At 39.7% G+C, this 26,660-nt stretch overlaps 1 non-coding gene across 1 annotated transcript; it reads right to left on the minus strand.

Moving 5' to 3' along the window:
• Positions 1 to 7,965: 7,965 nt before the first annotated feature.
• On the minus strand, positions 7,966 to 8,092 carry LOC116897557. The gene has a single exon (XR_004387570.1). It is a non-coding gene; the product is annotated as a small nucleolar RNA SNORA17 (small nucleolar RNA).
• Between the last annotated feature and the right edge of the window lie 18,568 nt (positions 8,093 to 26,660).

Genomic DNA, 26,660 nt, shown 5'->3' on the forward strand with positions numbered 1-26,660 from the left:
GTGCAGCATTAGTGTTAATGAAAAGCTTTTTACATTGTTAGCACAAACACTTCATCTGCTATTCGTTTTCCTGTAAATAAGCAAAGATGTTGGACAAGTGGTTCAATCTGACTCCTTAATTTTAGAAGCTGTTGGAGTCTGTCTTGCTGCCTTGGCTGTCTTGCACATAAGGACTGTCAAGAAGTCAGTTGGACTACCCTTACACAATACTAAACCAGAATAGTACTCTGATGTGTGGAGGAAGCATGACAGCTGCTGCTGATCGCCCCTTCTTCCAGAAGAGTTACAGGAAGCCATCAGGACTAGTCGAGGATCTCAGACCCCAGGCCAAGAGTTCTCACCAGCTGGTTGGCATTAATGGTCTTAAAGCAGCATTTCTCAAATGGTGGGTTGTGACACTTTCAGGGAGCCAAAGGACCATTTCAGAGGGGTCACACATCAGATATCCTGCATATCAGATATTTACATTATGATTCATAACAGTAGCAAGTTATAGTTATGAAGTAGCAGCAAAAATAACTTCATGGTTGAGGGTCAACAGAACATGAAGTATATTAAAGGATTGAAGCATTAAGAAGGTTGAGAACCACTGATCATAAGGGCTGAGGAATGCTTTAGCAAGCCTGAGAATCTTAAAACTAGACACAGCTAAGGGCTAAAGATTCCTGACATCATAGACTTACAGCTGTAGAGTGTAGGGTCCCAATATTCAATACTCACAGGAGGACCACAAGAGTAGAAGATGCTGTTCACTGTTGCTGCCTTTATCTGTTGCCTCTGCTCACTGCTGTTCAACCCAAGGGGAAGAAAAGCTGCTGAAGACCAGGGAGAGGTTCTCCTTGCCTGCTTACAATTTTCATCTAGGTAGAGCAAAAGGATCCCTCGTCTAGTGATTGGCAGTACTCCTGCCGTGAGCCTCCTCATTGCTTCTGAACCTCCAACTCCCCACATTCACCCCTTACTATTTCCTTTTGCTTAAAGTGGTGTTAAAATGTCTTAGTTTTAATTAAAATATTATTAAACCATTTCCCCCTCTTCTCTTTCCACTGTACTCTCACTCCCTCTCAAACTTATGGCCTCTTATTTAATAATTATTGTTATATACATGCATATATATATATAGTGTGTGTGTGTGTGTGTGTGTGTGTGTGTGTGTGTGTGTGTGTGTGTGTGTAACCTGCTGAATCCCTTCCTCTCCTTCATCTTAGACAGCCTCCCAATAGTGTCAAGGTTGGCCTCAAACTTCTGTGTATCTTAGGCTTGCTTTAAACTCATGATCCTTCTGCTTCAGTCTCCCAGGTTCAGTGATCTACATATGCCAATACTTCTTTTCGTGTTTCCTATTTCTAAACTAGAAGAACTTACTATAAACTTAAGTCTGTCTCTAGTCTTGGCATGCTTGCTCAAAGGCTGTTTGTGCCCCTGTCAATCCCATGCCAGTGCTGCCTTTATTTGCTTTGATTATATTAGGCTCTTTGACTATATTTCCAAACATATTATTCTGTCTCTTTTAGATCTCTATACATGCTATCCTGTTAACTTAGGTCCAGTTTTCTGACCACTTTGAAGTGCAAAGTTCCACTTATTTAGTCTATTTATCTATTGTGTCTATATAATGTTTGGGGAACACACACTGTGGCATCCTTATTGGGGGGTGTCACAGGAGTAGTTTGAAGAATTGGTTTGCTGATTATATCATTTCACGATTGTGAGTATTGAACTTTTTAGGTCATCAGGCTTACATTCTTGAGAAGCAAGAACCCTTAGCCACTGAACCACTTCATGCCCCCTTTCATTTAGATTTTTAGTATTTTGTTTTTTATTTCTTTTAGGTCTTGAAGGTCATTTCCTTTTGGAAATGTAAGAATCCCATCAATCAAATTATATGCCTTGCTGAGGTTTCTATTTAAGATGTTTATTTACGCCTGTATTTAGTGTATTTCCGAGATTTGTCTAGAGGATGCACAGGCATTGGTAGGTGAGCAAAGAAAGTTATTAAATACTCAGACAACTACTGCCAATTTCTGGTTTTTTAAATCTTCTGAATGGCTATTTATGTGTCCCAATGACAATCACCATAAAATCACTTCCTCAACTTGGTGTAATCTGGACCCAACACTTCTAGTCACCTTTTCTGTCAGGAAGAGCATGACTGCTCTTCGTTCATAACACCTTTGCTCATTCCTATCTTACCGAATTCTCCAGCAAACTCTGCCATAACCATGAATTGATTCCCATAATATCTCCCAAAGAAAGACAATAAAGAAAATATGAGACATGTGTGATTTGACTAGACCTCCATTAGCCTTCCACGAGCTAGTGAATGATGTTCTTGACAACTGCTGGGCAAGACGGACAAGACAGCTACTCTGAGGAGAGAGAGATGAACATGAGGTACAGTTCGATACTTTCTAATGACAGCATCTTTTATTATCTAGAATTAGTAACTACAATACCAGGAGATGTCCATATATCAATTGTACCCATAAAAATACTTGGGATATTTTTTAAAAAAACAACTTGTATTAGAAAGTTTCCTTGAATAAAGGAAAAGCCATGTAGTTGGCAGCTCTGGTCCCTTTCAGCACTGACAGATTGGTTCTCCCAGCTGTGGTTTGCTGGCTGTTCTCTTTCAGCATTTTAACAAAAGGCAGTTAGCCTTGGCCAAGGTCACACCTTTATCAGGGCAGCATGCCAAGGGATCGATTGACTTGACCGATGTCTTCCAGGTGTCTAGTAAACTTTGAAAGGTTTTCATAGTCTTGGCTGAGGCCTTGCTTGAACACACAGGCATTTAATATTCTTTTCTCTGTCTACCTTTGCTCAGTTTTCTCACTCGGCAGGCTTGAGCACTGTGACCATGTTACCCTTCGTGAGCTCTACTCTTCCTTTAAGATTCTGTAACTCGAATCTCAAGTTCTAGATGGTAGATCTGAGAGATCAAATATGGCTTCCTCAGTGCTGTGGAGGAGGAAGTAATATTAGGTTTGGGGATGGAGGTGGGCACTGGAACGTGTGTGAGAAGACAGACTCTGTTTAGCTTTTCCTGTGTGGAAGTATTTTGAACCCACTTAGTTGAGTTGTAGGTCCTATGAGAAGACCTCTCTTCTGCCACTAACTTATTCAATGCTTTGTGGCCACCTTAGATTCTGGCTTTAGGTTTTGCCTTCTATTATTTTACCAGGTTTTCGTAAGTACTTTATTACTTGAGGCTGTTTTCCGAGAAGGGTCAGACATTGGCCCTCCCTAATTACTACACAACTTTTTACTTTCTGCTTAATTTTCTGATCGTTTACTGGCACATTTTAAGTAATGATAATTGAACACTGATGGATATGATGATTTTTTTCAGATTTCTTACCAAAAAATCAGACTTTTGTCTGCTTGGGCCTTAACTTTCCCTCAACCTGGCTCATCCATGTTACAGCATTAAGGAAAAAATACAAACAAATCAGATATTAAGGTGTAGTTAAAAACATTTTAAAGGCTGGATAGGCATACGGTCTTTTGTATTTTCTATATCATAAGTTTTACTTATCTTTTTATGCATCTGCACTTGGCAAAACCATTGAGATTCAGAACGTAAGTGCACAAAAGCCTAATATGTCTCAAGGGCTGGCCAGACTGCTGTATTTTGAAATACTGCTGTTTTTTTTTTAACAGTTCTATACAATATATTTTTCCTCTTTGTTGTGTTTTATTGTGTTTATAGCCTCTACAAATTGGCAGTCAATTTAGGAGCTAATTAGACTAATGTTTCTTAATTAGAATACTTGATTAATAACAAAAACTCATATTTATACTCACTATGTAACAGGAAACCTAGAGCGCTGTAGTCATATTTCATCCCAAAGTGCTTAGTAGTAAAATAAAATTTTATGGGACATGGTCACTTGTGCCAGCCCGCTGGGCCTTCTTTGACATTTTATGACCATGACCCATTTCTGTGGCTGTTGGAATTGCTTTAGTTTGTCAGTGGCATGGGGAGTTTGATTCCCACTCACTTGATGGGAGGGGAGAAGCTCATAGAACCAAGACCATTAAAGTAAGACAGAATAACTAATTAAACATACACACTAGTGACTTGGCAAAGAGGAGGTAGAAAGCAGCTATAAACATTCAAAGAGAAGACCAGATTAGAAACGGATGTGAGGTTAGTGAGATGGCTTGGAGGAGACAGACACTTGCTGGCAAGCCTGATAACCTTAGTTTGATCTCTGGAGACCCCATGGTGGAAGGAGGAAACAGACCCCTGTAGTTCATGCTTTGGTTAACCCATACACTCGCTCACACGCACACACACAAATAAGTAAAATTAGTTAAGAATGGAGAACAGGAAGTGGTAGGAAGAACAAGATTAGAAATGTCTCAGTTCTGCATTTCCAGGTCCACCCTGGATGTTTCTGGCAGGGTTCTGTGCTTGCTGCCCCCTGTAGTCAACACTGGGGATGCTCCTGGAAACAGACCATTGACAGCCTTAGGCAGGGGCTGGCAAAGGAGTAGACAGTGGAAAGCCAGAACAGTGCTGGCAATTGGACATGTGCCGGTGGCAAACTAAGCCGGTTTTCTTGCTTGTATTTTAAATGGTTATTTCAGTAGATTGGGGGTAAAAATGCCCGTAGATTGCTTTACTAAGTTATGTTTCCAAATACGCTGCTTGAGAAAATCTTGACATTTAAGTAAGAGATTGCCTGGAGCAATCTAACTTTATACTTGTATTGATAGCAGGATTAGCAAAATTATCTGCGGGAATGCGGTTTTATTCGTTCTTTCAAAAGATCAGCTCCATACCCAAATTGTTGTGAATGGCCAGACTTGTATTTTCTGCATATATTTATGTAATGAAGTGAAAACTATACACTTCTCTTCTGTGTACTTCTACCTGATGCAAGGCTCTGCACGGCTGAGATATTCCCACTACATCTCAACAGAAGCCGGGAGAAAGCAGGGAGGGCAGGAAGAGAGTAGAGATGCATTGTCAGCGGTGTCGAGAAGCCAGGACCTCTGTCTAGGTTATGGGCCCCACTGTGGAACCAGTATAAGTGTACATTCCTTGACCTGTTCTTTCATATTTAAAGAATAAAAACTATTTGATGATGAGAAGAAATAGCAGCTGGCAGCAGATCACTATGGTCTGTAAATATACCTTATTAATAATTATTTTATGCATGTAGGAGACAGGATTTGGATGCATGCAGACCCAGTTAGCTTCTACCTCTGCCCCTGGTTAATTACAATGGAAATCCATGATTTGATAGTAATTAACCTAACATGTATGTAACCATGTCTCAGCTTCCTGACTGAGTTCAGCATCCTTGAATTAAGCAACAGTTCAGGTACTAGATTTATTTACAGTAGAAATTGTTTTTGTATACATTCATAGATTTCATTTAGGCTTTGGCATTTTCGCTGGGCACAGAGAAAAATCTTTCAGCTAATGGAGACAGAGTTGCTTTAGGATTTAAATGTGAGCAATGAAAGCCACCAATTTCTCCTGTATTATTCATGTCTAAAATGCAATACCACCTAAACCATATATCATATACAATCCAATTATTATATTACAAAGAGCACTTGAAGGGGTATCAAAAATTAAGTAACTGGACTATCTTAATGTAAATAAGATATCAGAAAGTGCGCAGTGCTGTGCTGGGAGTGGGATTTACAGACATGTAAGTTCTCTTGTGCTACAAACTCTGTAAAAACAAAACAACAAAAACCCGACTAATTTATGATGCATATATTTAAACGTCAGAAATTGCCACATATAATGGGAAAATCTCAAATAAAATAATGATTTAATCGAAAGAGATAGCTCTATTTCATACAAAAGAAGGTTTGATTGGGGAGTCTCCCACTCTTTTGGGTAAATAATGTGCCCCAGGATTATATATTGGTACTCCCTGTCTTCAAGACTTGCACAGACTAGAGCCAATCTGAGCTACCCTGTGGCCCACAGTGGCTACTGAATGACAGGCATCACGTCTTTATGCTCTCAGCAAAAAGGAAACCAGAAAAGTTACTTGTCCTTTCTATGGGGACAAACTTTTCAGAAGCCTCATGTGCTTCTGTCCTTTTATTTTTGCCTAGAACCAAATCATGTGATTACATCATAGAAGATGTGGTGTTGGCTGAAAAGCATGGTGCTTTTCTGGGTAGCAATTTACACCTCTAAAAATATTTGACAAGAACCGATAGTCTCTGTTGTAGACAGGGAATAAAGAAATGGACAATGTCTTCACTGGCAACTTTAAGAAAATTCAGTATAGCTTTTGTAGAAATGTGTTATCAGAAGCAGGAGAACAATGTCTGTGCTCACGAGATATTAGTGCATGTTCATTACATTAAGTTAGATCCCAGAGAGTGGAGGTTACAGCTCCAGAGAACTTAACAGATATTTCATGGCACGGACCAACCAAAAATTTAAATATATTAAATATAAAATTGAGAAAATGTAAAGAAATATTTTTTAAACTCTTCATTGGTTCTGTTCACATCCTGCGCCACAATCTCACTCACTTCCCCTCTCCCCATACCCACACTCCACTCTTACAACCTCTCTCTGAACAGAAAAAAAAATCTCATTGTGGAAGCTATCACAGTGTGCCACAGTGTGATCCTCAGTATCCCCTTTTGTGCACACTTCTTTGTTTGCAAATGTTCACTCTAACGGCTTCTTGGTCTGGTAAGAGGCCTCTGGCTTCTGCTACTCTGCCAATACTGGATTCTTGCTAGGACTCCTCTCAGATATTTTGTTGTTGCCTTGTGTCATGGAGATCCTTTAGTTTTTGGATCGGTAGGGCTGGATCTTCATGCACTCCAGCAGTTCATTGATGGAGTAGATGTTGGAGTGGGCTAATTCAAAGCCTTGGATCTGGGCTAGAGAGGTATCTGAGCTGGTCAGCGCCCTGACTCTTCTGCTAATACCCCCTCAGGGCTAGCAACTTCCTCAACCAGGGACAGCTCTACTCTGTTGTGCAGGTGAGGTGTGGGGCTTGCTCTCCTAGTGTTTCTGCTGTGAAGGGTCAGGACAATTCTCCCAATCTCATGACCCCATAGGGGCCATTTCTCCTACCTGCTGCAGGGGTGAGGGCTGAGGGAGAGGAGTGTATATCTTTCTTGTCCATGAGCCACTGTATGGGAGATGAATGGTAGGGCCAGCTCTCCCAGCATGTATCCTTGGTGATGGTGGTGGTGAGGGCTGGCTCACCTGCAACTCCTGGAAACGAGCAGAGCATATTCTCTCACGTACTGCATTGGCTAGGGGCAGGGTCAGCTTTCATGCCTCAGAGCCAGCTCTCCCATGATGTAGCCAGTTCTGCACAGCCTTCAGACATCAATATGTCTGCCTGGAATTTGGTGCTTACAGACCTCTGCTGCTGCAGGGCCATGATCCCAGATACATGCTTCAATGGCACCACAGGCCAGGACGCCACTATGGTTCCAGGTGGCATCACTGGCTACTTAACACCAAGGTGTCCTTCACTACCCTCAAGCCTCCAGTCTCCAGTTCTGTCTCTCTTCATTGTGTCTCACCTCCTTGTTTGTTTTTCTTTTCCATTTCTCCACCATTTACTTGTTCCTCTTTGTGGCGCCTCTGAGAGTCTGGGGTTACCTCAGGACTGCTCTTAGGAGTGTTTTGCTCTGCTTGTGCATGTGGTAGTCATCCCAGACTAGCTCTCTGCCTGGGCTCCATGGCACCAGTCTAGTGGTTGTATGGTGCTTGACTCTCATCTGCCTGGCCTACCCTGGTGGCCCTGTGTAGAGGTCATCTGTCTCAGGCTCACTCTCCCCATCTCCTGGCCCTTGATTCCAGTCAGGGTTCTTTTGGACTCTGGCTTGTTCCAGGTCCTGGGAGTTCACTCAAGCCTGAGAGGTGCCAAACTGGTGGTCATCTCAGGCTAGATCCTGGTCTTGTCCCTGGCGCTAGACTGGTGGTTATCTCAGGCTAACATTTTTTCAGAGAATGGTAGGCTACTAATCATTCAGATGCTAACAGAACACCAAAATTACTCATAGCCTCTCTCCTCTCTGTCACCTATTGACACACATGTGACACAGCAGCCATACCTGCAATGTCTCTAGGGGCAGGAAATTATTTTTTATTTATTTTCTTTTTTTCCCATTTATATACTTACTTACTTACTTGCTTTACATCCTAGTTGAAATCCTCCCTCCCCCCTCTCCTTCCACTCCCACCCTCACAAATCTCTTCCACCATCTTCCCCTGCCCTCTCCTCAGAAAATGGGAAGCCCCCTTTAGTACCACTCCACCTTTGGTCATCAAGTAACAGTAGGACTAAGCACATCCTCTCCCACTGAGGCCTGACCAGAGAACCCAACTAGGGGAAAGGGATCCAATGGCAGGCAACAGAGTCAGAGACAGGTCTCGCTCCAATTGTTAGGGAACCCACATGAAGACGAAGCTGCACAGTGTGTAGAGGGCCTAAATCCAGTCCCTGCATGTTCTTAGTTGGTGGCTCAGTGTCTGTGAGTGCCCATGGGCTGAGGTTAGTTGACTTTGTAGGTCTTCTTGTGGTGTCCTTGACTCCTCCAGCTCCTCGATCCTATCCCCCACTCTTCCACATGTCATCCAGAGCTCCCCCAGATGTTTGGCTGTGGGTCTGTTTTCATCAGCTGCTGGACGAAGCCTCTCAGAAGACATTTATGCTAGGCTCCTGTCTGCAAGCATAGCAGAGTATCATTAATAGTGTCAGGGGCTGAATCTCTCTCATGGGATGGGTTTCAAGTTGGGCTAGAAATTGGTTGGACATTCTCTTGATATCTACTCCATCTTTAACCCTTTGCATCTTGTAGGTAGGGGACAAATTTTGGGTGGAACATTTTGTGAGTGGGTCGGTGTCACCCTCTCCCTAATAGAAGTCCCACTTGGTTACATGAAGTGGCCACTTCTGTCTCCATATCTCCAGCTACTTTGAGTCTCAGCTAGGGTCACCCCCGTAGACTCCTGGGCGATTCTTTCATCCCAGGTCTCTGGCTAGTCCCAGAGATGGCCCCACTGATTTCTGGTCTCTTTCCCACATCTCTCCTACCACCCTCTATCTACATCTGATCCGCATCCCTGTTCCTTTCTCCCACCTAGTTTCCTTCCTCCATCCACTTTTGATATCAATTTTATTTCCCTTTTTGAGTGAGTCTCAAGCCTCCTCCCTTGGGCCCATCCTATTACTTAGCTTCTTTGAGCTGTATATCATAGCATGGTTATACTGTATTTCATTCTTATCACAGCATCCCCCTTTCCAATTCCCCCTCTTACACAGTCCCTCTCCAATTCCCCCTCCCCTTCCATACCAACCTATCCTGGCCACATCAAGTAACTGCAGAACTGGGCATATGCTCTCCTACTAAGGCCACTAAAGGCAGCCCAGTTAGGGGAACAGAATCCCAGACAGGAAACAGAGTCGAGATATCGCCCACTCCAGTTATTGGAGGACCCACATGGAAACCAAGCTGCTCATCTGTTATATATGTGTAGGGGGCCTAGGTCCAACCAATATATGTTCTTTGGTTGGTAGTTCAGTTTCTGGGAGCTCCCAAGAGTCTAGGTTAGTTGACTCAGTTGGTCTTCTTATGGAGTCCCTATCCCTTCCAGGTCCCTAAGTCCCTCCTCTAACTCTTCCACAAGACTCCTGAACCCACTCTAATATTTGGCTGTGGGTGTTAGTATCTGTTTCCATCTGCTGCTGGGTTGAGCCTATCAGAGGACAGTTATTCTAGGCTTCAGTCTGCAAGTATAGCAGAGTATCATTAATAGCGTAAAGGGTTGGTTCTTGCCCATGGGATGGGTCTCAATTTGGGTTTGTCATTGGTTAGCCATTCCCTCAGTCTCTGCCCCATTTTTGTTTCTGCACTTCTTGGGACAAATTCTGGATTGAAGATTCTGTGTGGAGATTGTTATGCTTATCCCTCTCCTGGGAATCCTGCCTGGCTACAGGAGGTGGCTACTTTAGGCTAGGAGTCTTAGCTAGAGTCACCCTCATAGATTTCCAGGAGCCTCCCCTATCCCAGATCTCTGGCATGCTCTAGAGAGCTCTCCACACTAATTTCTGGTCACTCTCTAGGCCCTCTCTTCCCAGATTTCCTTACACCTCATCCCTTGCCCTTACCCTCCTCATCCTCTCCCATCCACTTCCTCCCTCCAGCCACCTCTGATGACTATTTTATTCCTCTTCTGAGTGAAATTCAAGCATCCTCTCTTGGGTCATCCTTGTTATTTAGCTCTTTGGGTCTTTGGATTGTAGTGTGGTTATTCTGTACTTTATGGCTAATACCCACTTATGTGTCCTTTAGTATCTGGGTCATCCATTCTTTATCCATTAAATTTTTATTAAGACGACTTAATAATCCATAGTGTTATTTTCCTTTGATCACCCAACATATAATAACTACACAAAATGGTAGCTTGTTATTTCTGGAATAACTTAGTTATGGAGAAAAGGCTTTGCAAATATTCAGTGTAGACACCAGGAGTTATTCTAGGTCTACACAGATTGATTTGAGCCCCATTCCTTAAACTGAAAGACCATAGGCATTTCTATGGTAACCAGGGCACATCGTGTCTCATGCTCACCTCTGTCTTTGGCCACCTGCTTCTAACAGTTGGATTTTTGTACATGTTGTTCTTTGTTCATACTATGTAGATCCTGAGGTAGGCCTTGAATATTTTCCTCATACAAATAAATTCAAGCCCAAATATATTCTTCTAGTGGAGCTGTCTCTGGCCTATTAGGAGAGGATGAATTCAGCTCTGCAGAGACTTAATGTGCCAGGGTCAGGGGTACCCAGAAGGGGCCTCCAGCCTCTCAGGGGAGACAGGCAGAAGGGACATGGGGAGGTACGTGGAAGGGGGAAGACTGGGAGAGCCAGCAGTTGGGATTTAAAATAAGCAAATAATAAATAAATAAATAAATAAATAAATAAGAAAAAAAACAAACAAAAAACCAAAACAGAAAACTTCAAAATAAATAATTTTGTGAGTCAGCACTTCTTGAAATACATACATAGTGTATGTGAGATATATTCCATACATATAAACAAATTGTAATAGTTGATAACTTTGGGATGAAAAGTCACTTAGCCTCCAAACTTCTGGGTATTTTTTCATGGGAATATCATTTTCATTTGTGCTCTCACTAACTCCTAGCAGCCACAAAAGAACTTTGCTGGCTTCTGTGAATTCCAACACAGTCTATGAGGCCTCCTTGTCCCTAACAACTTAGATATATTCATAATACTATTAACTGCACAGAAAGCTTACTAGTATAATCTTACGTGTGTGCTGTGGTTGCATTTGGTTGATTCTGTCCTATGACTTATTTGTAGAATCATAACAATAAAAACTGAAAACTTTGGGGAGATGAAATGAAATAATAAGTGGAAAAGACAAAATATAATGTCTGCAAATCTGTGAAAAGCCACTTTTAATAATAGATAGACATTGTCACTATATAGTCTTCAACCAATACATCTTTTTTTCCCATCAAGTAAAACCAGAGACCAGGAAGGTGAGAGACTCTCAGGACTCAAAGGGAGGGACCTTAATTTGAATGCCCTACAGTGGGAAGAGGGAAGTCATAGAGCTCACCTCCAGTAGAAACACAGGGCATCAAGAGGAAGGATGCATCTGCCATCCCACAGTCTAACCTAGAATTGTTCCTGTCTGAAAGAACTGCAGGGACAAATATGGAGAAGAGCCTGAGACAAAGGAGGTCCAGCAACAGGCTCAAAGTGGGATCTAGCACAGGGGGAGATCCAAAGGCCTGACACTGTTACTGATGCTATGATGTACTTACAGACAGGAGCCTAGCATGACTGCCCTCTGAAAGACCCAACAAGCAGCTGAAAGAGTCAGATGTAGATATTTATACCCAACCAATGGACAGAAGCTTCTGACCCCTGTGGTTGAATTAGGGAAAAGCTGGAAGAATCTGAGGAGGAGGAAGGCCCTATAAGAAGACCAGCAGTCTCAACTAACCTGGATCCCTGGGATCTCTCAGGCGCTGAACCACCAACCAGGCAGCATACACCAGCTGATATGAGGCCCCCAACACACATACAGCAGAGGACTGCTGGGTCTGGACTCAGAGAAGATGCACCTACCTTTCAAGAAACTGGAGCCCCCAGGGACTGGAGAGTATGGCGGGGTGGGCATTGGGTTGAGAAATCCTCATGGAGATGGGGGTGGAGGTATGGGATGTGGCACAGTCAGAGGGTAGACGAGGAGGGGGATAAAGTCTGGACTTTAAAAATGATTAAATTAGAAAAAGAAAAAACCCTACTTCTATGGAACAGAATGTTTTTAATTTAAATACACAAGTCTCTATAATATGAATTTCGGGGATGAGGTTAAAATAAAGATAAGCATTCAGGTACTTCATAAAAAAGGTCAGGTCTCAGGATGGTTGCACGAGTACTCTGGGCTATTGTACTGTAACTGTGTAGTAGAAGGCGGAGGCTAGTCATGCAAGAGTCAAGCATGTAGGTGCCTAACAGTGGTCACTGAACTCAGCAGAAAGATGGAATCTTTCCTTCTCAAACGTCAAACTCTCACTGAGCTGTTTGGTAATAGTTAATTCTGAGTTTCACAGCCTAAATGAACACTAGAACTGTGGACCCACCTCATCCTCTACATTCATCTATCTGTTGGTTCTTTACCTTGGCTCATTACCTTATTGTCTTACTTTCCCCTTTATCTGTTCTTTCATTTCTCCCTTAAAAAAAATCTGTCAACCTGTTTAAATCTGTTATCTTCATTGATCATGATTAGCGAACTATAATAATTATCTGTTCCCTAAAAGTTATTATATGCACTGGATACATGGTCATTTTCGGCTTTAAGAGCAAGCAGACAATATTTATCTGTATCTTCATATTTTGTTGGGCTCAATAGATTTTTCATTTTAAGAACACTGTCCTTTATGAATACAAATCTGGATATTTCTCTCACCTACTAGGTCGTCTATGGTTACCTCCATATAGCTTTCCAAGCTTCTTAATAACCATTTCTTGAAGATATACTGTTTATTAGACAGGAAGACAGATGCGACAGATTAAGACTCAATCCCTACCTCCTGCCCCTGCCCCAAGGAACATGTAGAGTATTTGGAGAAGCAGCCCATAAAATTCAGAAGACACAATTAAAATAGTGGTTCAAAACAAAAACATATATAAATGCCTTATAGCCCATTCTCTGAAAGGGTTTCATAGGAAATGCTCAGGCATAAGTAAGCAACATGAGTACATTGCCCCTGGTTTCTGAGTACCTGCCTAAATTCTAGTGAAAGACTTCTCAAAATGCTTTCAAAAGAAAAGCATCAGTAAAATCATTGCTGATACTTTTGTGAATCCTATTAAAAAGCAATATTTTCTACCTTTTGAAAATTATTCTAATGCATTTTGTCTCATATTCTAGATTCGCTGTAAGGCCCTCACTCAAAGATCAAGCATCACTTTGAAGCAAGGTATTCCTTCCCTGATACCGGTGACCAATGATTCATTTAAAATGTCATTTTTGCATGCAATAGTCAAATTCCTGGACTCAAAGACACAAAGGCAGCAGGAGTCTCCATAAAATCACAGGAATGTATTAAAGATAACTTTTTTCTTTTATGAGGAGACTATTTCTTGAGTTTCTAACTAGTTGTCTGGGATGAGGAATAAATCACATAGTTTTGAGATGTCCTTAATTCTACCCCAGTATGAATAAAGCATATTTTATTATTTTAATCTTGGGGACATGTGAAAGAAGGTGACCTCCCTTACCCTCAAAGATGGGATATATATTTCTGTATTTGAAGTATTCACCTATCCTGTGACCTCAACTAAGACCATAGGTTAATATGGAGAAAACAGCTGAGAATTGAAAACAGTTTCACATTATTTTTATATCGACTTGCATTTTAACTTATTCAGAAATACCAACTTTAATCTATGTGAAAAAGAAGATGCAAGGGTAGAATTCAGGGGGGAAAGTCATTATTCATAGATGACCCCCTGTTTCTTCGACTTGTTGGCAAAGCAGCTTCCCCAGAGCCTTTCAACTACTTTGAGCTTAAGAAAAGAAGGCATAAATTGGGAATGTGGTGTGTAGCAAACAGAGGAGTATGGGTACTTGCCATGATGATAAAAATAGAAGCAATGAAATGAAGGGGTACTACAAGAGAATACTGACTTGACTGGATGGGAAGTGATGGAGAAGTTGGAGATCGACAATCTAGAAGAGATCTAGACCTATGGAAATGCTTGAAATTCAGCTAAAATAGGCAACTTAGGGGATTTTTTTTAAAAAAGGAAATTTTTAGTCATTAATGTCCATGTTGAAACCAATAATATGTTTGTGTTTTCAAATGTTTAAAATGTCCACAAAGGGTTGGGGATTTAGCTCAGTGGTAGAGCGCTTGCCTAGGAAGCGCAAGGCCCTGGGTTCGGTCCCCAGCTCTGAAAAAAAAAAAAAAAAGAACCAAAAAAAAAAATGTCCACAAAGGCACAGCATTAAAATATCCCTTCATTCACCATTCTCAGCCCCTTATTCATAGCCCGAGAAGCATCTGACATTACAAATTTCTTCCATATTCTTCCAGACATATTTTAAATATATAATATGACTCTGCCTATTCTTTTACTTTCTCCTCATGGTAAAGGAGTTCTCAAGCCTTATGTTAACATGTTTATCAGTAAACTGACTGACAGTGGCATGTTTCCTCTAGGTAGAAAGCTCAGACTATCAGAGTTGGTCAAAATACCAATGTCCTTTTCTGAGAGATGAAAAGGAAAAACAAACCAATGCATACAACTTCTCAGGTAAAGATCATTACAAGGATTTGTTTTGTACAAGGGTACCACATTTCCCTCTATCTCATATTACTGTGGGGGTTGGACCAGGTTTGGCCACCATAGACTCATGTGTTTGAATGTTTGGCCCATAGGCTATGACAATATTAGGAGGTGTGACATCACTGAAGTATCTGTGGCCTTGTTGGAGAATGTATCACTGTCCAGGTGGGCTCTGCTCAATGCTAAAGAGAGTCTCCTCCTCGCTGCCTTTGGATCAAAATGTAGAATTCTTGGTTGCTCCAGCACCATGTCTGACTGCACATGTTTCTCTACCATAATGATAATAGATTAAACCTCCGAACCTGTAAACCAGCCCCAATTAAATGTTTTTGTTTATAAGAGTTGCCTTGGTCATGGTGTCTCTTCATGGCAATAAAACCCTATGAAACTGGTCTTACATTTAAATAGTGGAAGGATACTGAACAAGAGGGTAAAAACTTAGTAGTCATATGACCTCAGTGAAGGATAACTATGCCTTAGAGAAATATTAGTTTTACAATTTGTTACATAAGAGTTATTGGGTTACTTATTGATATTAGTTTTAAACTTTCAGGCAATTATTTTCAAAATTGAATTGAAAAGAAAAGAGGTAGCCTTTACTTACGGAGCTATTGACATATTCTGTCCTTCATTTACATAATAACTTGTCAAGGTGAAAAACTGGCTTATTTATCTGTTTAGTGCTTAGAACATAATACTCTATAGATATGTGCTGACCAAATGACCAAATGAATACACTTATAAATAAATCATCCAACCTATCAATAACTGATTCAATTCCCATATGTCATAGCATAACAATTTCCATTTGAGCTTTGATGAAAGAGCTGGCATAATGACTCAGGTCTCTCAACAATCCCTGAGTCCGAGGTGCTGGCATTAGGTGGGTTTGATAGCTTAAAGTTTAACGCAAACAAGCCATGAAACGGAAGTTCGTTGTCTGTTTTTTTCTCTTTTTTTCCATTTTCAATTGCTCTGCCTTCATTTTACAAAACAAACAATTATATACCTGGAACAGGGGGAGGACAAAACAAGAGATTCATCAAATGAAGCCATTTTAAGGCATTTTAAGGCATGATGCTTTAGCTCCATAGAGGTGGGAAAATAAATCACCAAGAGCAAATAATAAATAATAAATAAAATGAAATTGTAAAACAAATACAACGTGCTTGTATTGCAGGGTTTAGAATGTACTAATTAACTGAACTTAAAAGGTGCGTAAGTAGGCTCAGCCAACATACGCAAGCTTTTACAGATTAAAACAAGCTTCTGAAGAATTGTTTGCTAAGTATTATGGTTTCTGGGCAGGAATAAAAACAATGTGTCTTGCTTTGTTATCAGGAGACTTCTCATTTGACATTTTAGAAGCAAGAGAAGCAAATGGTTTAAAAAGGTGAAAAGCCAATTCACCATGATGGGTGACATTTAGAAGCCAATGTTATCATTTGCAATTTAAAATTTGGGAATGATAAAGCGCAATCAAAAGGCCTTATTGAAATGTATGTACTTATCTTCGAGAACAAGACAGAGTATTGAATTTGAAAGTTTATTCCTTCTCATCTCCACCTGTATTTTACAAAGCTCCTAGCCCATCTAAACAAAAGAGAAAGGACTGAAATTAACAGAATCAGAAGCAAACAGGAAACATTACGACAGACACCAAAGAAATTCAGAATTTTGTAATGAATACTTAAAAAAACTGGATTCCTTTAAAGTGAAAAATCTGAAGAAATAGATGAATTTCTAGATTCAGTCAAGTCACCAAAATTAAACCAAGATAAAATCAACAACCCAAACAGACCCATAATAAACGATAAGATTGAAATAGTAAAATAAAGTCTTCTAGCTAAGAAAAAAAGTTTAGGGCCAAGGAGATTGACAGCAGAGTTTAACTACTTTCAGTCCTTCTTAAACTTAAAACAACAACAACAACAACAACAACAGCAAAACAACAACAACAACAACAACAAAATAAAAAGAAACATAGATTGACAGCAGAGTTTAACTACTTTCAGTCCTTCTTAAACTTAAAACAACAACAACAACAACAACAACAACAACAAAACAACAAAATAAAAAGAAACAGGAGTTGCACGCCAAAACTCCTTCTATGGAGCCAATATCCCTGTAATACCCAAATGAGGTAAAAACCCACAGAAAGACAACTACAGGCTAATATCCTTGTTGAACATGAAGTTTAAAATGCTCAATAAAATACTTGCAAACAGAATACAGACATACATACAAAATCTCATACCATAATTACGTTGGCTTTATCTTTAAGATGCAGAGATGGTTCAGCACACACCAGTCAAGAAGTGCAACAGACTTAAAACTGTATTATGGACTTAAGTAAAAAATAAAATCACATAATCATCTCAATAGATTGAAAAATAGCCTAAAAGTTCCAGAGAGAGTAGGACTAGAGGACACAGGCCTCAGTATAGTGAAAGTTGTGTATAAGAAACCCACAGTCAACAGCGTCCTAAATGGAGACAAACTTGAAGCAATTCCACTGAAATAAAGAATAAAACAAAGATATCTAGTGTCCTCATCCCTTTCCAATGCTGTTCTGAAAGCATCAGCTAGAGCTGTAAGGCAAGAAGGAGAAAGTAAAGGATTTAAAGAGGGGAAGAGGAGGTCAAACTCTCCCTCTTTCCAGATGACAGGATGCTATACATTAAGGAGCCCCAAAAATCTACCAGGAAATATCTGTAAGTGATAAACATGTCAGAAACAGGGAAGAATAAAGTATCAATTATCAGAAATCAGTCGCTTTTCTACACAACACCAACAAATATGCAGAGGAGAGCAGGAGTACCCTCGCACTATTCACAATATCCTCAAAGCAAATCGAATCTCTAGGAATAAACTTAGGCAAGGAAGTGAATAGCATCTTAAACCTCTGAAGGAAGATGGAGAAAGACATTTCTGTTTTAAAAAATGGCATTCCATGCTCAGCACTGATGGAATTGTAAAAAATAACAATTTTCCTGAAGATTGCTTATAGATAGTACAATTCCATTCAAAAACTCCCATCTCATTCTTCACAGAATGGGAAAAAAATTACCCTGATATCCACATGGAACCAGAAAAGACCCTGGGTACGACACACAATCCTGAGAGAAAAGAATGGTGCTGGAAAGGATTGCCATTTTAGATCTTAAGCTGCATTGAGCTGTTAACAAAAAGAAGAGTAACAACCAGGATGTCTGCAAAAGTACCAAAGAACCATAACTATTAACTATCTACCTAAAAATACTTATAATAAATGTATATCTATTAATATGCATGAAATGTTTAAATGAAAATTTTCCATCTGGGTGACAGTGTTTTCACTCGGAGTCAAAGACTATCTAACCACCACCACCACCACCACCACCACCACCACCACCACCACCACCACCACCACCACCACCACCACCACCACCATAACAACAACAACAACCAAAAACTCAAAAAAGGTGTGAGAATTCTTGGTCAGTGTTGTTTTCCAACCTTTTTGCCATGTTTGAGACTTCTTGAGCATCCATTGTGTGATGCTGTCTTTTGGGCATTCATTTGCTTTATGTCTTTTCTCTTCATAATTTATCTACTTATTACTTTTGGGTTTTAACATTTAATTATTTTTTTCTTACTTATTCACTTTACATGTCTCTCACTGCCTCCCTCCCAGTGATCCCTTCTCACAATTCTTCCCCATTTCTGGTCTCCTTCACTGAGAGAGTGGGGATCCCCCAGGGTATCCCTCCCACTCTGGCACATAAGTTTCTTCAAGGCTTGGCTCTTCCTCTCCTACTGATGCCAGACAAGGCAACCAGCTAGTGGAACATATCCCACTTACAATCAATAGCTTTTGGGATAGCCCTGTTCCAGGTGTTCAGAATCACATGAAGATCAAGCTGAATATCTGCTATCTATGTGTGGGGAGGTTTAGATCCAGCCCATGTTTGTTCTTTGGTTGGTGGTTTAAATTCTGAGAGCTCCAAGGGTCTAGGTTAGTTGACTCTGTTCGTCTTCCTGTGAAGTTCCTAATCCCATTGGAGCCTGCAATCTTTCCTCCTATTCTTCCACAAGAGTCCTCAAGCTCCATCCACTGTCTGGCTGTGGATGTCTGTATGTGTTTGAGTGGAGCCTCTCAGAGGACAACACGGTCTTGTCTCCTAGCATAACTGAGTATCATTAATAGTGTTAATGATACTAATGATTGGTGCTTGCTATCGTAGCAAGATGAGAAAAGATGACAGAAGAACAAACACTGAGGAAATCCAGAAACTCACAAAGACATACTTTAAAGACTTATACTTCATCTAATGAAAAGTTAAAAATAAATGGATAAAGTTTTTAATACATGCCTCTTACTGAAGTTAATTCAATACCATTTAAGCAATTTAAGAGTACCTATAAATCCTAATGTAATAGAAGCAGTCATTAAAAGTCTCTCAACCAAAACATTCTAAAGCCAGATAGTTTTACCACAGGGTTCTACCAATATCAATATCAACATTCCTCAAATCATTTCATAAAATAGAAATAGAAGAAACATTACCCAGTTCATTTTATTAGGTAACGGTTACCTCAATATGTAAACTACATAAAGATCCAACAAAGAAAGAGTATTACAGACTATATGAACATAGGTGCAAAAATTCTCAATAAAATACTTGTAAACTAAATAAATCTAAGAACACATCAAAAAGATCATCCACTATTATCAAATAGACTTAATCCCAGAGATTCAGGGATAGTTCAACATATGTAAGTCTACCATATTAAAAAACTGAAAGAATAAAACCACATGATCAAGTCATTAGAGCAGAAAAGCCATGATATTGACCTCTCTGGGTTCAGGTTACCTCATTCATAGTGATTCTTTTTTCTAGTTCCATCTATTTGCCTGGAAATTTCATGATGCCACTTTCTGTAACAGCTAAGTAATACGCCAGTGTGCAGTGTACCACATCTTCTCTATTTTTCTGTTAAGGGACATCTAGGTTGTTTTCAATTTCTGGCTATTGTAAATAAAGCAGCATGAATTCAAAGACCGAAGCAGTAAGCACAGGGTCTGCACAAGTCAGCATCAAGTCCTCTGTGTATATATTATGACTTTCAGTTTAGTGATTTATGGAACTCCTGAGTGTGTGAATGATTTGGTCTCTGATTCTTATGACTTCTCTTGAGTTCTTTTCGTTCTGTTAGGTTGCCTTGTCCAACATCAATGAGATGGTTTTTGTTTTCTAATATTGCACTTTATTTTATGTTTTCTTGCTATCTCTAAGAAGTCTATTCTTTTCTAATGCTCTCATTAGAAAGCAGCAATAGGGTAACCCGGAAGGGGCATATTGTTTGATATGTAAATTAATTAATTGATTGATAATAATAAAATAAAGAAAGCATCAAGGAAATGGATCCAGATAGGAGGGAAGATGGGGAGGGTAGAGAAATAGAGGCAGGGGAAATTAATCAGAGTATATTGTATGAGAAAAGACCCTATTTACAGTAAAAGGGGAAAATAAAATTTAAAAGTATAACATTAACCATATGAAAGGATGTGAAAATATGTCTATATATACAGGGAATTCTGCTGTCACTGTCAGTAAGCATCTCATGCTGCATGCTTATAAATAAATCTTCTGACACGGGACCCCTGTCTGATGATGCAAGAGATACTCTCACAAAAATCTTCATCAAAATATACCCAGTTTTATTTCTTAATAAACTGTGATTGCAAAACTCATAGATACTGTCTTTTAAAGTCTCAGGGCTTAGATGAACTCTGCCCACATTTGAACACCCCTTTACTTTTCATGAAGAAATGTTGGGCTCATATCTTTTCTGGTCTGGAGATGACAATTCTTGTCTTTTGTGAACTATTGCCTTGTTCTATGCTCTGCTTTCTTGTAGTCACTCTCCAACAAACAAAGCAAAATAGTCCCTTTCTTTTTTATTTACAAATGCTGCAAGAAAAAATCACCAAGTTAAAAAAAACCCCTCATGTTCTATTTAATATAATCCAGAAGTGCTTGGTCATCTGCCTTATGGTCAGGCATGCATTTAACTGGTACTCTGTGATTTAATTCAGGGCAGAAACAGCTGCTGCATTTCAAATTGATTTATAAAAATAGCTGATTGCAATAGACACCATCTGACGTCAGTGGAATCATTAACAAGCACTGTCCAGTCTGCTCAGTTGAATCCGTTTCAACTCAATGTACAGGTACATAAATCCTTATTTCCCTCCTTCCTTCCTTCCTTCCCTCCTTCTTTACTTCTTTCTCTTTTCCCTTCCTTTCTTTCTCAGAAACCATCATCATTTCCCATAGGAAGTTAATTGTCATCAGTCACTTAGCAAACATGTGGGTGTGATCTATGATTAAGATCTTTTGACCAAATTCCTGGTATATAATCATATGCAGGAGATCTGCTGTTCTTGAAAAAGGTCTCTCTTCTGTTACTGTGGTAGATACAGACTTATGAAGACTTCATGAAAATTCTCAGTAGAATCTTGCATAATTTTTCCACCCACTCTTACTCTACTGGTTTTCAATGGTAGACGTTTGCCTTGAAACTTCTAGAAATGATTGAGGCAGGAAGCTATGAGACTGAATATCAAGTAACATGATGCCAGATCTTATTTAAAATTCACTCCAGAAGTTGGAACTCACCTACACAACCAGATATGAACATATAGCTATCAGATGAGGGACTTGAGGGTATAGTTCAATTGAAAGAGTATTTTTTACCTAGCAAGCATAAAATCCTGAGTCCAATCCCTAGAACTACATAAACTGGAACATAGCAGTAAATACCTGTAATCATAGCACTGGGGAGGGAGAGGCAGGATGGTCAGGAAACCCAATGTCATCCTTAGTACATAGAAAGTTGCAGATCAGGCCAGGCTATATGAAGCTCTATCTATCTATCTATCTATCTATCTATCTATCTATCTATCTATCTATCTATCTATCTATCTATCTATCTTTTTAAAGTCATTCAAGCCCTGAATTGCAAATCTGCAAAGGGACTATCTCAGTCCCCTGAAATGTGCCTCATCCTTTCCCCAAGAGAGTGTCTCACTCCTAGTCCTCTGGATCAACCTGAGCCTTGCCATTCTGCCCATGACTTTGAAGGAGTCTTACCTGGTATCAAGTTCCTTTCCTTTCTGTTCAGACTATCCTTCTTTTAACCTTAACAAAAGAATGTCTTCTAGACTCTTTTCCATAAGCACCTACTTCATCTTTTACCACACCAGATTTCAAGCCTAGTAAAATAAAAGTCTTGAGTGGGTGAACCTCTTGCCGGACAATCACCAATATCTTGTTATGCAAGAATTCCCCATTCCATTGAAAATATTTCATCTACAATCCAGCAGGAAGCAAACTGCCAAATATGCTTTTCTTGCTCATATATACATTTATAGGATATAGTGCAGAATCTGACAAATAGCGGCACACAATTAAAATATTAATTTAATAAATGGATGATAGTCTAGTTATTAATTGAGACTGATTTTTTTTTTTACTTAGGCAGGAGTAAACACTGAACATCTTTATGCCTAATGCTGCTACAAATGAAGCACTGGTCTGCACATCATTCTTTTTAGTAATTATTTTCTTTTTTAAACCTTTCTTTACAATTGGAAACCATGTGTGTACAGGAATATAGGCTCTGCTCTGGCCACTTCAGATAAGAGGGGGTCTTGTGATTGTGAATTGAGATCTAACTTATGTTAGTTAATTGCCCAGGAGAAGTCAGATCTTGCTCTTTTGTTTAAGTGCATCAATAGATGTGTTTATAGTGTAGTGCATATACACAGTGTAGTTAATCACCAAAAGCTATCATCAAGCAACTGCCAATGGAAAACAAAACAATCAGATTAAATCAATAAGGATGACTGAGAGCAATTACTGGAAGAGGTGACATTGACTTTATGTGGTGTGACCTGTTTCAGCTTGTCTTTGGTTTAAATATATTTTCTGTAAGAACCAATTCGTGACATTATTTTTGGTACTCTGTTATGCTTGCAGACTGGAGTTTAGTATGGCTCTCCTCTGAGAGGCTTCACCCAGCAGCTGACTCACACAGATGCAGACACCCTCAGCCAAACAGTGGATGGAGCTTGGGAACTTTCATGGAAGAATAGGAGGAAGAATTGGGGCCGCAAAGGGGATAGAAACCTCATAGGATGGCCAACAGTGTCAACTAACCTGGACCCTTTGGGGCTCTCAGGGACTGAATGACCAACCAAAGAGCTTACACAGGCTGGATATAGGGCCCCTGCAAATATATAGAAGAGGTATAGTTTGATCTTCATGTGGGTCCAGAACAATTGGAGAGGGTCTATGCCAAAAGCTGTTGCCTGTAAGTGGGATATGTTTTTCTACTTGTTTGGCTTCTCTGTTCTCAGTGGGAGAGGATGTGCCAAGCCTTGTAAAGGTGTGTCAGGATGGGGGAGATATTAAGGGGCCCCACCCTCTCAGAGGAGAAGAAGAGGGGGTGGGAGGATTGTAGGAAGAGGTGATGGGGGGCAGTGAGCAGAATGTAAAGTGAATAAATTAAAAAATAAATAAAATAAAAATATATTTGCTGCAACTATGTTTTAAGGTGTCATTTTACCACTCCTTTAAGTAGAATAGCTTTCAGTGCCCCAGTCATTTCTTCCCCACTTTCTTCCTTCCCTTTCTTATTTTGTTTCTCCCTTTAATTTTTTACTTTAATGCAAAGAACATCAGCTTTGGAGTCACTGGGGTCCTGGTTTGTAGTCTCACTTCCATACAGTGTATTGCTAAAATCTCTTGGTTGTCATTATGAGGGCCTGCTTCGTCTCCTGCAATGACATCAAGTTGGATAAGTATTGGTATCTTTCCCTCCTGGACACCTTTGTCCTGTGTTCTGGTTGGTGTGACCCACAAAGGCTTACTTTCATTTCTAATTTGTTGAACAGAGTATCAAATTGCATATTATAGAGAATTATATCATTTGGGCAAGTGAAACTATTTCTTAAATATCTTAGTAACTAGTAAAATACCCATCTTTCTAGTTTTATCATGAACGGCCTATTTCCATTGGCTTAAGTTTAGAATCTTTCTTCATTCTTGCAGATGTCAACAGCTAAGGACTTTCCAGTTAGGTATTGTGCTCTTAGCTGAGTTCAACTGGAATCGTGCTGAGCCAAAATAGAGATGTAATTGTGGTTGGAAAGGAGGGAAAAGGCAAAAAAGGATAGCCATTGGTAATGTAACCTGATGAGAAGATCTGTACTCAAAGACCCGGAGTGAATACCACTCTTATTAGTTTCGTAAGGTTAATTATTCCTGATCTTTAGTTTTTCTACTTATAATATTGAATACATGTCAGGTTGGATTTGTTTATTCAGATAAGGTAATAATTCGCATGTAAGGTTTCTTTTAAGAGAGAAAAGCATTCCAGGCAAATAGATAAAATTTCATTTTTGTCATATACTTTGTTGATCTGGCTCACTAAATCTCAATGGAAATAATTACAGGGATTGTCAACAAGTTTACTCTTTGTTCTGGTGTCTCCCAGATGCTAACAGTGGGCTCCTGTGAATCATATGGTGACAATAGAAAAAGCTCTTGAACACAAGGTTCTGAGCAAAATGGAATGTGGAAACAGTGAGGGGTGGGGAAAAATAATTATAGTATAACCTTATAAGCACACATGAACAGCACCAGGAATTTTGATGCGTGGTTTTTACAGACTATTGATCTGATTTACCTATTATAATTCAAAAAGCGATAGTATTCTCTATAATTATGGCTGAAAGAGCAGGTTTTTAAGAATGAATTACAGTGGTTAAAGTGATACAAAACTTATCATCATTGATGCTATTTTATTTGGAGGTGCTGAGACATCACTGATCTAAATACACCTGTTTCTGTATCTTGGTTTAATAATTTGTTAGCACGTAAGGACTTCAGTAAGGTTGCATTGAACTTAGACATGTAAGTTTGGTTTCTGTATGTAAATATTTGACAAGTGACTACTGCAAAAAGAAAACAGAAGAACATGAAAGCTGTTTGCTCTAGGTTAGACTCTTCTAGTTTTATTATTTGTCAGAAACAAGAAAATATTTAAAAATAGATGGCAAACAAGCCTATGATAAGAGGAATAATTTAAAGCAAACACAGTACAAATAAGACTTTAATTTAAATAATTTATGTAGTGATGTTTTCAATTCTATTTAAATATTAAATAGGATAAGCTTTGAAGATTTTTATAAGAATAATAAAATAAGTATTGAAAATGATTATTGCACTTCATGTAGGCCAATGAGACAGAAATGGGTTTATCTAGGTGTCTTTTAACAGAGATGATTCCTTTGTATCCCTTTAAGTATAACATTTGTGAAAGTGGCAAAATATTAAGGAGGATATCCTCTGTGTACTCATTCTAATTTTTTTTAATCTTTATTAACTTGAGTACTTCTTATTTACATTTCGATTGTTATTCCCTTTCCCGGTTTCCGGGCCAACATCCACCAACCCTGCCCCCTCCCCTTCTATTTTGCTGTTCCCCTCCTCATCCTCCCCACATTACCGCCCTCCCCCCAACAATCACCTTCACTGGGGGTTCAGTCTTGGCAGGACCAAGGGCTTCCCCTTCCACTGGTGTCCTTACTAGGATATTCATTGCTACCTATGAGGTTGGAGCCCAGGGTCAGTCCATGTATAGTCTTTGGGTAGTGGCTTAGTCCCTGGAAGCTCTGGTTTGTTGGCATTGTTGTTCATATGGGGTCTCGAGCCCCTTCAAGCTCTTCCAGTCCTTTCTCTGATTCCTTCAACCGGGGTCCCATTCTCAGTTCAGTGTTTTGCTGCTGGCATTCGCCTCTGTATTTGCTGTATTCTGGCTGTGTCTCTCAGGAGAGATCTACATCTGGTTCCTGTCGGCCTGCACTTCTTTGCTTCATCCATATTGTCTAATTGGGTGGCTGTATATGTATGGGCCACATGTGGGGCAGGCTCTGAATGGGTGTTCCTTCTGCCTCTGTTTTAAACTTTGCCTCCCTATTCCCTGCCAACGTTATTCTTGTTCCCCTTTTAAAGAAGGAGTGAAGCATTCACATTTTGATCATCCGTCTTGAGTTTCATGTATTCTGTGCATATAGGGCAATTCAAGCATTTGGGCTAATAGCCACTTATCAATGGTACTCATTCTAATTAAGAAGTCTACAGTGAAGTATAGTGAAGAAGTCGCAAAGAAAAGGTATTCTGCTTGAGATAAGTAAGCTAACTACTACACTGTCTTACAATTGCATAAAACTGTGAATGTTACTAATATCCAGGTCTTGTGTTTGTTGTACTATCAGTATTACAAGAGCAGTATGCCCCAAACGGGCTTTTGGACAGTAGTACTTTTAATTTTCTTTTTTAAAATTGTTTTAACTTAAATTCGCTGAACAACTAGCACATTGAATGGTAGAGGAATCCATTAAAAGAATGAATGTGAATGAGAACATATTATTATTTTATACACTTCCATCTTTCCTAGTCCATGTCTTCCCTGAGTCCCAGCGTATTATGTAGTGTGTGAGCAGGATCTTTCCAGGTGTAAGTAGTGAAGATGAAGTCATCTTGAATTGGAGTAGAGCAATGATTTCTATGAAGGAGGGAGCACACAGATATGAACATGGAGAACAATGGGGTGAAGATGGAGAGAGAGGACCATTGACATCAAAAAGCCAAGGAATGCTGGGATTTAGATGGGACATGTTCTTCCTCAGAACCTACTCAAGGAAGCAACCCTGAGAACACCTTGCATGTTCATCAGATTTTTGCCATGGGACA

The sequence above is a fragment of the Rattus rattus genome, chromosome 3 (genome assembly GCF_011064425.1).
Source record: "Rattus rattus isolate New Zealand chromosome 3, Rrattus_CSIRO_v1, whole genome shotgun sequence".
Classification (NCBI taxonomy): domain Eukaryota; kingdom Metazoa; phylum Chordata; class Mammalia; order Rodentia; family Muridae; genus Rattus; species Rattus rattus.